This window comes from Somniosus microcephalus, unplaced genomic scaffold (genome assembly GCF_052327205.1).
Source record: "Somniosus microcephalus isolate GS21.2 unplaced genomic scaffold, FLI_Smic_1.0 unresolved_chr2, whole genome shotgun sequence".
NCBI lineage: Eukaryota > Metazoa > Chordata > Chondrichthyes > Squaliformes > Somniosidae > Somniosus > Somniosus microcephalus.
Genome location: NW_028225180.1, coordinates 56705310 through 56718871, shown reverse-complemented (window position 1 = coordinate 56718871; position 13562 = coordinate 56705310). Strand labels below are relative to the sequence as shown.

Sequence of the window (13562 nt, the reverse complement as noted above, 5' to 3'; positions counted from 1 at the left end):
CCTGCATTCTTAGATCTATCCAAAGGAAAACCTTCGTGAATCTGTGTAATGGTGCAGTTTCCATCAATTTTCTATTTGCAGCAACTTGCCATGTTGAGTTGTTCACATCAGTATCAGATGGTGTAAAGTATGGGTAGAGCATGGGGAATGTTTCGGACGTGAAGGAAAGGGCTATTGGTAATGAAAAGGTGGCGTGGTCAGTAAATCAAGGTTTACATGTACTGTTTCGATTTACAAAACCAAGGTTTACATGTTCTCAACTGGTGAACATGGAGGCGGGGTGACAGTGAAAGATAAAATGTGTCAGATTTATATAGCGCCTTGCGCAAACTCAGGACATCCAGAAGTGCTTTGTACCCAGTGAAGTACTTTTGAAGTGTTTTCACTTTTGTAATGTGGGAAAGGCAGCAGCCAATTTGTGCATAGAAAGGTGGCATAAACAGCAATTTAATAATCACCGGATAATCTATTTTAGTGGTGATGGTTGAGGGATCAATATTGGCAAGAACACCCGGTGGAATTCTCCCGCTCTTCTTCAAATTATGCCATGTGATCTTCTACATGCACCTGAGGAGGCAGACGGAACCTTGGACTAACATCTCATCCGAAAGACAGTACAGTAGACTTTCAATACTGCAGCGGGGTGTCAGTCTTGTCTCTGGAATGGGAACTGATCCCACAGCCTTCGGACCCACATGCAAGAGTGGTATCCACTGAGCCAAGGGTGGATTGAGTAGCAGGGAGGAAAGAATTGGCTCGCTGTAAGCTGAATAGAATAACCATAAAGGACCTGATTTTGCAGTCAGAACTTGCACTTAAAAAGCCCATAGATCTTCTATGGGATTTTTAATGGAATGTTCCTGTCAACCAACTATGCAAAAAGCGCAACATCATCTATGTAGCATGTGGGACCTGTATGAACATGGCAGCCACTGTGTATCGGATCAACGAATAATATTGAAGAATCTACAATAATAACAACATATTTCATTTATATAGTGCATTTAACGTCCCAAGGCATTTCAGAGGAACGTTATCAAACAAAATGTAACACACAAGGAGATATTAGAATCGGTTACCAAACGTTTCATCAAAGAGGTAGGTTTAAGGAGCGTCTAAAAGGAGGAGTGAGAGGTGGAGAGGTTTTGGGATGGAATTCCAGAGCTCAAGGCCTTGGCAGCTGAAGGCACAACCACCAATGGTGGAGCGATTAAATTTGGTGATACGCAAGAGGCCAGAATTGGAGGAGTTCTGAGATCTGTGGGTTGCAGGGCAGGAGGAGGTTACAGAGGTATGGAGAGGTGACAACATGGAGGGATTTGAAAACAAGGATGCGAATTTTAAAATGGAGGTGTTACCGGGCCAGGAGCCAATGTAAGTCAGCGAGCACAGGGGTGATGGGTGAACAACACTTGGTGCGAGTTAAGGTACGAGCAGCAGAGTTTTGGATGACCTCAAGACTTTACAGCGTGTAATATGGGAGACCAACCAGGAGAGGATTGTAGCCGTCTAGTCTAGAAGTAACAACGGCATGGATGAGGGCTTTTAGCAGCAAATGACAGGCAAAGTTACGGAGCTGGAAGTAGACGGTCTTGATGGTGGAGCAGATATGTGGTCGGAAGATCAAATCTGTGTCAAATAGGACGCCATGGTTGTGAATGGTCTGGTTCAGCCTCAGACAGGGAGCAGGGTGGAGTTGGTGTCTAGGGAGCAGATTTCGTGGTGGGAACCGAAGACATTGGCTCTGCTCTTCGAAATATTAATTGGAGGATATTTCTGTTCTACCAGTATTGCATGTCGGACAAGCAGTCTGCAAATGAGAAACTGGCGGGTGAGGGTCGAGAGAGCTGGTTGTGAGGTCGAGCTGGGTATCATCAGCATAACCATGGGACTAGACACTGTGTGTTTCGATGATGTCAGTGTGAAGAATAGTGTGGTCAACCATGTCAAAGGCTGCAGACAGGTCCAGAAGGATGAGGAGGGACAGTTTAGCACGGTCACAGTCATATAGGATGCCATTTGTGACTCGTTAATGAGAAACGCAGAGTCCAAACCAGGAAATGTCAGTTATAATATCAAATCAGGTACAGAAACTGAAATAAAGAGAGAAAAAGAAACATTGTATTAAGAGAGAAAGATAAAAGAGACAGAAAGAAAAAGTTAAAAATGTGTTTTTATTGACACTTTTAAATTTTCTTAATCTCCAACAATAACTAATACCTGACTGAATGAGGCTCCATACTTCTAACTGTTACTTCTCAGTGTCAGCGATGTTGTTTGCCAGTAATTAAGACTTACCACACCTAAAGGGGTAGTTACACTGGAATGGACAAGCGCTAACTATTTCTGGTGGGTTTAGTCCGTGTCTGTGAGGTAAGCACAGCAACTTCAGCTGTTCAGTGTATTTGAATGGGGGGCCTTGAATGGCGAGTGCCATTCTCGGGAAGCTTTTGGAGGAACGTCGCATCATGTGCAGCAAGTTCCGGATCTCTGAGTTTAACTACACATGTGTTGTCCCCAGAAGTTGGTGTCCGATGTGAATAACGGGGAACGCTATCAACCTCATCGTTAAATCCGGCCCCGTGACTTGGCATTGTCCTGGTTCACATCTTAGGTTAAGTTTTCCCAGATCCCGCACTACTAATGGGGCTTCACATGCACAGGCTGGAGTCAAAACTCATTTCATTCCTTCCTATTCCATATGGAGGATTTCCTCCACAGTCTCCCCTTATCACAATGGCTTGTTAGACACAAGCTTGGTGTCAGTTATCCACCGTTCCTTGTTTTCTCTCGGATCCTCCCTTTCTCTTTCCCACCTTGATGGTGCGTTGCACTTTGATTAGTCACCTAACTTCTCAGTAACGATTTTCTGTAAATTGGTCAGATTCGTGCTTTGTTTTACAGACCAGGACGTTTTTTCTGTCAGCATCAGCGGAAACAACGAGAAAAATGCCATCCAAAGAACATGGCGAAAAACTCTTCAGCTTACATCTTCACCCGGAGTCCAGAAGCTGATAACATAGCCACAATCTACATCAGCGAAGAGAAAAATTATAGCAAAGAATTTAAAGAAGCCTGAGACAATGCAGACAATGAAATGACATGCGAGGTACCGAGTGGGCTGAGTAGGCAGCACATGTTAGCGGTCTATACCTATACTGCAGATTTCCTGTATGATAGCCCCTTCTATCATGTCTTCAATGAGGCTGTTCCAATGTACGGTGCTACGGACGCAATCTACGTGCAGAGTTTCAAATTTAAAAGTTTTCATTATCTTCTATCCGTTGCCATCGATAAACTAAAAGGCGATTCAGGCAGTGCCACACAAACCGTTTACAGAGGGAGTGAAATATTTTTCAAGGCTAAGGAGGGAGCAGAGGTGTGGTTTGGAAGCTTTACTTCTTCGTCTCTTGATGTAAACATTGCCAAGAGATTTACTGACCAGACTACAAAGACTAACACCTTGTTTTATATAACCACACGCTAAGGTGTCCCGATCTACAATTACTCCTGTTTCAAAAACGAGCAGGAAATCCTGATTCCACCTTACGTGGTGTTTCGAGTCGGAAAGACAACTTCCTGGGAGCGGGGCACTCAGATTTTGCTCACAGGGGAGAGGCAGGAGGGAACCAAGGTCAAGGTAGAAAAAGGGATAGATGGGAAGCTGGTGGTTGTACGGAGCGGTGGGGCTATAATTTCAGCAATAGGTGTAGTGTGGATTCTAGCGGCACTAGTTTCCATCTCGGTGTAAAATGTTAGCAAATTCCTGCAGTTCGTTGCAACATGCCCAAATCTTCCATAGTCATGGTTAAAGAGGTTTTTTGATGAATAACAGTCACCTCAGTCCCAAATAGGATCGATTGCAATTAAATAAATCTAGATCCATAGTTCGGAATCAATGCATCTTGTTCGGTTGTGTCCTCTGAGTGAGGACTTGGCCCACGTTTCTGATATTTAATTGCAATTTCTGAAGCTTCGGTAAAACTGTTCTCAAAAGACCGCTTCCTACTTCCACGTTGAAACCCAACCTTGATGGTTGATACCCTTAAACTAAACGGAATAAAACTTTTATGACGATTGACGCGTAAGGAGAAATGTAAAGCATTAAATCACGGTTCAATCTTGTCTTCGCAGAGCTCCACAAGGTTGGATTTTCAGCACTGGTCACGTGGAGAGAGAAGGCTGAGCTATTTACCAAATGCTTATCACGAGGTTGCTGGTGAAAAGTTTATCTCTCTGGGAAAACACCAGTTATATTAGACCGTGCGGAGTCTCTCCAGAACCATCCTTCATGGAATGGCCCAGCCTCTCACTTTATAGAATAGCTGAGCGAGTAGATTAACACAATGCACACTCCACAATAGATTCGGTGAAGTTCTGTAGAATCCCTCTTAATTTCAGTACATGGGTTTAAAGTGTGGCTCGCAGTTTTACTGTCAGGTTAATATAGAGGACCTTCTGCACTGTATATAACCTGTGCTGTTCTGGCCTACGTTGATTCATGGAATAAAACATGAGACAGCCTGTGATCATCATTGTGTTAAAGGAGCTCCAGCAGTATCTAGCTGGTGTTCTACCTGAACTAAAGGCGTTTAATTTCAGGGTACAAGTGGAGACAGAGTGCCCGAGGAATGTAGAGAGAACGCTACACTCCATAGTATTCCTGGGCTGTAGCTTCTCCAACATGGTTGTAAAGGCTGGCCAAAATGTGTTCACTAATTATATTTCCTTTTCATTATCAGTTCAAAAAAATATTAATTACGCCTGTATGTGTTCAACTGGACCTGATGCCCGCGTATTCAAATTCTTCATTTGAAAAAGATCTGTGCACAAGTGTAAAGATAGTGAAAGATCCAGCTTGTTCCCAATGAATTCTGGAATACTTGACTATGTTGACCCTCTCAAAGAAGGAATTGTAAGAAATAGCTGTTAGATACAAAGATAGGTTTTAATTAATTCTTCGAACAGAGACTGACAACATGCAGCTGGGAACAGATAGCAGAAAGGCAAGCAGGGTCAAATGTCAAGGATCGAAGACAAATAGAAGTGATAAGGGAAGCACAAAATGCAAGGAAACAAGCACATTTGCAGACTGCAAGACGCCACTTCACTAATTAAACTTGAGAATGTGTGTGATCACAGCTTCAGTAGAACCTTTGTCTAAACACGGCTGATCCTCCCAGTAGATGAGGGTACAAATTAACAACCAACATTGTACTAGTCGCAGACTACACGAAACACTGTGGCCTTGTAGTCACCATGCTTGTTCGACAGATAAGGATACAACATGTTTTCTCAAACAATAAACTATGCCTACAACGGGGAAGAGATAACAGCAGGAATGTGGGGAGTAGGATGAAACACTAACATCTGTAACTGGTATGGTCGGAGGGTACCTGAGTTCAAGGGGTGGGCCCGACAGTTGAGTGACTAACCACATAAGCCAATAAAGAGTAACTGTTGTGGTACTGTTTGTACATATATGCCCCATTCTGTAGTAGGTGGGCGTTGATTATAGAAATGTATAACTTGAATGAACAACTGCTTCTTCTTTGTGAGTGCATCTTGTGCTTGAGGAAGCCGGGTGACTCTCCCTTGTGCACAAGTTTATCTTGGTTGTTTTAATACATTTTGAACTTTTCCTCAATTCTGTCTCTGTCTGGGGTTTCTGCAAATTCGAATCTAACAGTTGTCTTCAGAAGTGGGATATTGCAAGTAAGGACCATAGGAGTTAAAAGTCACTGGAATTGATGGCTGAGGTGAGAACCGTGTTGTGTCCTAAGGGAAGAAGCCAGAGTATGGCTTTTAGGAGGAACACAGACTCGCTCATGCACCAGGGGGGGGGGCTAAAAACCTTGGATGGGCCAGCCAGTATTAAATTACCCATATAGTAAATTATTCCTCACGGAGACAACGGACTGACTGAATTGATTAGACATAAGTGTATATTTCTGATTTAGAGTATATTGTGAGATGTTTGTGCCGATAATGTATAAAATAGAGTATAAGAATATACGTAACAATTAATACAGGTCCCATGGGTGACGAGGAAGTTCCGGTTATGGCCACCTCACTGTCATTCAATGAGTCCGAGAGGCTAATTTGAAATTTCAAAGTGAGATGATTAAAAAGGGGTGGAAAGAAACAAGCCCAGTAGTCGATCAAATAAAGTGGTGGGCGGAACAAAAGGATGCCAAACAAGCCAAATACGGGGCGGTTTTGTGTGCTAGTTGGATGGATCAGATGGGACCCATAATCGTGGACAAGGGGGGGGGGAAACCGGCCCCGTTACAAGAATTCTTGAGACCCATGCAGGAGGCTAAAGTCCAAGTCAGCAGTCTCCTGCACCTCAAGCCACCAGGGACTGAGAATCTAGACAACTTAAAAAGCTGGGGTCAAATCTGGCCTCGGGCGACTGTCTGTGTGGAGTTTGCACATTCTCCCTGTGCCTGCGTGGGTTTCCTCCGGGTGCTTCGGTTTCCTCCCACAGTCCGAAGATGTGCGGGTTAGGTTGATTTGGCTATGATAAATTGACCCTTAGTGTTAGGGGATTAAATACGTGGGGTTACGGGGATAGGGTGGGATATGTGTCGGTGTAGGCTCGATGGGCCGAAATGGCCTCTATCTGCACTGTGGGGATTCTGTGATTCTGTGATTCTGTGAAACGTCGACCTTATATCCCGGGCCCCCAATGGGGACTGTAGAGGTTCAACGATTTGAGACCACCCAACCCACGTGCCCCCCCCAAAAACGCTCCTATCTACCCCCCAGCATCGCTTCAGTCTGGGGACAAAAAATCCATTCCCGTGGCCCCCGTCCGAGTTAACCAGGCGGTTGCAGCTCAAAACCTAGAGATAGGTGCATGGGGTACGATGGGCGAAGAACAGTCTTTTCCACCCCAGGAGAGATCCAGCATCATTTTTCTCATTCCCGACCTCAGAAGACACAATCCTAACATCGAAGTATGAGCAAAAATACAGAGTGCTGCTCAGCACTTTAATTTGTTCATACAAGACATAAAAGATATTATCGAGGTGAAATGTCCCTCTATGGTTTATGGGGCATAGGGACACCATATCCTAAATGCCCCAGCCATGGTGGCAGAGTATAAGATCCAATTCGATGGTTTGAGATCTTGGGTTCAGACTGGACTGGGCAATGGCCCCGCTACCTGGACGGGGCTCACCATCCCGAGCCAGAGTCCCGGAGAAAACCCCAATGTGTACATTGATTGATTAATCGAGCAGGATGAACTTCGGTGCCAGACGAATGATATTCCTGCTAATCACAACGACCCACGGTTAATAGATAATCTACTCCGGGGACTGGAAAAGCCCTAGCAAACCACCCTCCGAAATGGGGCCAGCCCCCAGCACATGGAAGCCGGAATCCGGGAGTGGGCTGGTCGACATTTTGGGCTCCACCAGGTGGACCTTTATGCCACCCATCAAGGTCCACCTCAACTTCTCTGCCCTGGTCCACCAAAGTGGCCCCAGACATTAAAACAGAGCAGTCATACAAGAGGCTCAACTCTGTTACAATTGTAACGCACCGCTGGCAAAGAATTGCACCCGGACGAGATTTAAGTGTACTGATTGCGGGCGGCCCGGGCATCAACAGGCTGACTGTTGCCGACAGGACCCGACCCGCTTAAGGCCCTCTGGGACAACCCAAGGGAGGCTTTTCAAACCAAGAGATGGAGGAGCTTGGAGCCCTCCTCGGCAGCCACTAGGACGAGCCGGTCTCCATGGTGGGGAGCCGGGGTCCACACGCCCGTGCCTAAATGTACAGTTAGGAGGCCAGCAGTACTGTGCCCTTTTAGACACGGGGGCCTCAGTTTCGATAACCAACACAGAATATCCCACCTTATATCAAAGCATTCAGATAACTGGGGTTAGTGGAGAAAGGTGGTCCTCCATCGGACTGTTCCACTTCCACTGCAACTGTTGCCAGGAGTTCATACCTGGTGGGTCACCCTCTGGGTAGGCCCCAACAGTGAGGGCCTGCATTTAGGTATGGACATCCTCCATCAGATAGAGGTAAATTTGATCCTAAAGGATCATCTATTGGAAGTAGGGTGGTCCCAAGGGGAGAGATTCCCCTTCCAGGAATACAAAGCCCGAGAATGCAGAGTACAAGCCCTCCTCCCGGTTAAGCGCGCAAGGGCAGAGGAAGGACCATGGGGGAGAGTTTGCGAGGCTTACCCTCTTGCATGGGCCACCCACAAATTAGACTGTGGTAGAGCGGAGATGGACCCAGTTAAGGTCCACGGTCCCTACCACGAGGCCCACTGACAATACCCCCTCCAATCAGAAGCTCAACGGGCCATTGAGTCCATAGTCGTGGACTTTTTAGAAACCGGTATAGTGACAAAGACCCACTCCCGTATCAACTCCCCGGTATGGCCAGTGCAGAAACCAGATGGATCCTGGAGAATGACCATTGATTATACGGCTCTGATTCGGGTCACTCCCAAGCTCCCTGGCTTAGTGGCAAATCCCACCACTATTTTAAATGGCCTCCACCCAGCCCTGTCCATGTTCACGGCACTGGACATCCAAAATGGTTTTGGACATGTCCTTTGGATCCCGGGTCCCAAGAGTGATTTGCTTTCACTGTCCGGTCCACCCAGTATACTTGGACACAGTTGCCTCAGGGATTTCACAATTCCCCTACTATTTTTCACGAGAGCCTGAAAAAGGCTCTCGAGCCGGCATTAGCAGATACCCAAATGCAAGATTCTGCCAGTCGTCAATATGTAGATGACATCCTCATTGGTAGTCCCTCACCCTCAGCTCATCTGGACGCCCTGACGTGTGTCCTGGAGACTTTAGTTTTAGGAGGGTTCAAACTGAATCCGATCAAAGCTCAAATTGGTCTTCCTCGGGTTACCTACCTTGGTCAGATCATCTCGCCAAAGGGTAGGACCCTGACCCCCAAAAGGGTTCATGCCCTCTTGCAGATTGCAGTAAACAAATGAATATCATACTTTAGTTTATGTTAGAATATGTATAATGTAGCACCAATGTTCAGGGTGGAGGTAACGAATTAATTCATACCCTGAGTTAAATGGTATATAGATCTGTATTTATTATATTTATCCAGCTAAGCTCTAAAAACATGATTAATTGATTGAGAGGCTTGAGGGAAGATTGGGGAAGATGCCTGTTCAGCCAGGCAAGGCAGCACGTATACAAGATAACATGCATATAAATTGAGTAACAAGGCGGCCTTCGCTTGTTTCTGAAGCTACAACATGGTTGTCTAAAAGACAAAATGCTTACATCAAAGTCTGGTGGAACTAATTACCAATATGCTTGCTTTGCAGAAGTAACAGGAGCAGGTTACAAAGTCAGAATCTGTGCTTTGCAGAGATGGTTCGGACCAGTAGGCCGATTGAACAAGAACTGTTATCTAATGAAAACATGTTACTGAGCCAGACCATCTGGCAGAGACAATGGACGACTGTGGCTCCAGGCTACAAGAGTAGATAAGAAGAAAGCCACGGTGATAGAGAAGTTGGAATAAGTCAAACAAGCAAAAAACATGATTAACTGCGGGATATGGGGAGAAGCATAAAATGTCACGTGGTAGAAGCAATGGATATAATGGAATACTAGAGACTATGATTGACAGATTTGTACCCGCCCCTAGGGCAGCTGATAAGCTTATGTATATGAATGTAACTCACTAAACTTTCGGTGGAGTCGGATCTGAGAAGGGTCTCAGAAGGTTCTCCCCAGGCCTGTGAATAAAGACTGTTTTGAACCTCCGATCAAAGTCTGCCATCTGTACTATAGCTAAGCGTCGACCTTGTATATCACTTGGTCCACCTGCAGCTTACATCACAGATGCTGCGGCCCGTCAGTGTCTCTGGCCTGTGAAGGGTGATGGGATTTTTTAACTATTGCCCTACCTACGTAGCCAACTTCACCGAATGGGCAAGCCCTCTAAATGACCTCCTAAAGGGAGGGCCCCGGGAGAGGCAAGACTGAATTGGGCATCAGAGGCAGTCGAAGCCTTTGAGATGGTCAAAATCACTTTGGCCAATGCACCTGCCCTGGGTCTCCAGGACTCCATTAAACCATTCCACCTGTGGAATTGGGTGGGCAATCGGGCAAATAGTGTGGTAGAGGGACAATCCCGGAGCGATCGATTATGACCGGTAGGATACTACTCGTGCCCGGTACCGTCCTCCATGATGGGACAGGCCCCGTGGGCAGTAGAAGCAACAGAGTCCATGGTAGGTCCCGGGAAGGTAATCCTTCATACCCGCCACAGCATCGTGAAACTTCTTGCATGTAGCCTGAAAACTATTTCCAACCAGAGACGTGCGAGATGGGAGGCTTGTTTGTTAGGTAGGGGGGTTTGGATCAAGGTGGTAACGGACCCTCGAGCGAACCCAACATCCTTGCTAATTGACAAATGGACCACCCATGACTGCACCACTATCTCACATCTCGATATTCAGGGACCCCTCCTAACCGAACCAATAGCCAAGGCCTGCCTAGAGATGTACGTGGATGGGCCAAGTTATTACCACGAGGGACGACGGTTCACCTGATGGGCAGTAGTGGGTCCGTCAGGACAGACCCTCGCCCAAGGGGCCCTGGGGATGGAAGGAGCACAGCTGGCGGAGGTCACCACCTTCACTAGAGCCCTTCAATTGACAGAAGGAACAACCGCAAATCTCTATAGAGACAGCGAATATGCCAACTGTCGTCCACGATTACTCCTGCCTGTGGCAGCGACGGGGATAATTGACTACTTTAGGCAACACTATTAAACATGCTGCCCTGATCACCAAACTCCTTCGGGCAGCGGACGGCCCCACGTTGGGGGCGGTAGTCAAGATTCTTGCCCACTAGGCGGGGGAGACCCCAGAAATCCAGGGTAACCGAGCCGCTGATTTGGCCGCTCAATGGGCCACGTTGGCTCTCCCTGTGATGGCCCTTAGTCCGGAGGAAGTAGTACGAACTGAAGGGGCTTCCCTGACCGACGATTTACCAAATGATATGCTCCTAAATACATACCTTTCCGAGTCCCCTGAGAATATACAGTTTTGGGTGCGTAAGGGAGTGTACAAAGACCCCAGTGGGTTTTGGCATCACGAGACACAGTACGTGGTTCCTACATCGATTCGACGTGCCCTGATACAATCTTACCATGAGCCCGTGCATTTGGGAGGGTATAAGTTATATTCCATTATAGCTGACAGCTGGTGGCCCAGCATGGCCAGAGAGATCAACGAGTATGGGTGCCTATGTGTACCTTGCCGCCAAACGGGAATCGGGGGTCACATACGAGTAGGTATGGGGCATGCCCGGTGGCCCAGGGAACCCTAGATGCACTTACAAATGGATTTCACAGGACCGCTGCCCCCCAGCGGCGGGTATATCCATGTCTTTGTAGTCATCGGCCTTTTTACCCATTGGGTCGAGGCCTTCCCCACTTGGAGGAATACAGCTGAAGCAGCGGTGAAAATCCTAGCAATGGAACTCATTCCCCGATGGGGGGGTGCCTTACCAGATAGATTCTGACCAGGGAACCCACTTCACCGGCAAAGCCATGAAACAGCCTTTAGCCCTCCTGGGGATTCGATAACCGTTCCACATCCTTTACCATCCACAATCCTCAGGAATGGTGTAATGGATGAACTGTACTTTAAAACAGTCCGTGACTAAGGCCATTTTACAGACTGGAAAGGCGTGGCATGTAGTCCTCCCCGCCATCCTCTGGGGCGTACGAACCACGCCGACCAAAGGCACTGGCTTAACCCCGTTTGAACTAATGACAGGACGAGCTATGGTGTTACCCCAAGACGCACCCCATCAGGGTACGGGGGACACTTTCCAATTCCAGACAACTCTCCTGACATATCTACGCCTGATCAGTGAGGCCAATCAGTCCAACCACTTTCGGGTTCAACACCTACAGAAGGCACATGATGCCTAAAGACAAAGGAGAATTTGGGAAGCGCCCCCTCGGGTAGGACAATGGGTGATGGTTCAGCGACCAGTTCGAGGTACCTTTGAGCCACGGTGGGATGGCCCCTTCCAGGTCCTCCTAAGTACAGGAATCTCCGTTTGCCTACAGGAAAAGTTAGATGTAAGATGGAGACACTGGAGCCAGACTAAGCCGGTGATGGTGCCTGGGGAAGAGATTTCCCCATCTCTTGGGGACCATATGATCTAAAGAAAATAATTACGTGTATTAACCTGTCTTTGCTCCCCTATATTTTGGAAAGATGTCTGGAGAAACAACAATAAGTAATTTGACGTAATTCACTGCTTTCCACAAGCATATGCTATTTTGCATTGTATTATCTGTTCTGTTCGTCTTTAGTTAAAGTGTGAAAGTTTTGTTCTGTTGGGAAAGTTTTATTTAAAATTTACATGAAGTGATGCAATTGCACGCACCTGATATTGTTTCGCCCCACCTTCTATAAACCTGCAAATGAGTTAACCCTTTCCACTGACAGCTGTTTAAGTTCACCAAGCAACAACTTTAGTATGAAATTTAAAGATATTGGACGTTATTAAATATAAGTTTCTTAATTTTATGATAATATTAATCCACAGTGACAGAAGGAAAATTATGATTTGATAAATTAACCCCTTGGGCTCTAAGCAGAGTCACAATGGATTACCTTCTTTCTTTTGTTATATGGAAGTTATCTTGTAAACTAATTGCAGAATTTCTGTCCCTATATTTGATCAGGATCGGATTTCGAAGGAATAAGTCGATTCTGCGAGGTGCTATTTTACCTGTATCTTTCTTACAGATGTGCGGGCCCAACCTCAGTACTGCCACCACTACGGGGGATGTCGACCTTTCGATGGTCCAGTTTCTTGACTTAACCAGAGATCCTGCAAACTATCACTATTATACGGCTCTAACTTCTTCGGAACTCACTCCTTAACTAGAGTTCTGATTATCTCACTTTTGTGGTAGGACTACCGGACCCCTTCTTGTACATCCCAACAGAACTAAGAATCTTTTATTTACCCTACCCCACGCAGGGGAGATAGACCAGTTCTGACACACAGCTGCTCTTTGGGAACCGCTGGTTTCGGGACTGGAGGCTTTTCCCGAGGGGATATCCACCCCCTTTTATAAGCCCTCCTACCTCCGAAGGAGGACAGTGCAACCTGTCTTCACCCATTCCCATCCGATGGCTCCTAACACTCACTGAATTACGTTAAGTCAGATAAGTTACATTGAGCCACTGGCACAAGGCCAACACCTCCGCCTCAATGTCACGTATGAAGTACCCTTAACCCCGCTCTGAGCCCTGTGCACATGGCTAATAGCAGGACAGACCGAAAGGGGGTGGGAGACAGACAGAGGGTCAGAGGGAGAGAGAGAGGGAGCATGCTAGTTACCACAAGCTAGTGCCGAGACTGCTAAAGGAACTGCACTCCTTATGCCTGGCGGTGGTATAGGATAATGATGGGGTGGCTTACCATGGGAATTATAGGGTTACTGTTCAAAGAACAATCAACACTCACCATGGCACTGGGGTTCTGTGTCGACCGGCCAGGAGCCCCCTTTTTCTGTGA

General features: G+C 46.7%; 2 pseudogenes; both read left to right on the top strand.

The window, feature by feature from the left end:
* The first annotated feature begins 2965 nt into the window (after positions 1-2965).
* Positions 2966-3751, top strand: LOC147092681 (GPI-linked NAD(P)(+)--arginine ADP-ribosyltransferase 1-like; annotated as a pseudogene).
* Positions 3752-4513: 762 nt separating this feature from the next.
* LOC147092680 (uncharacterized) lies at positions 4514-11897 on the top strand (annotated as a pseudogene).
* The last annotated feature ends 1665 nt before the right edge of the window (positions 11898-13562 follow it).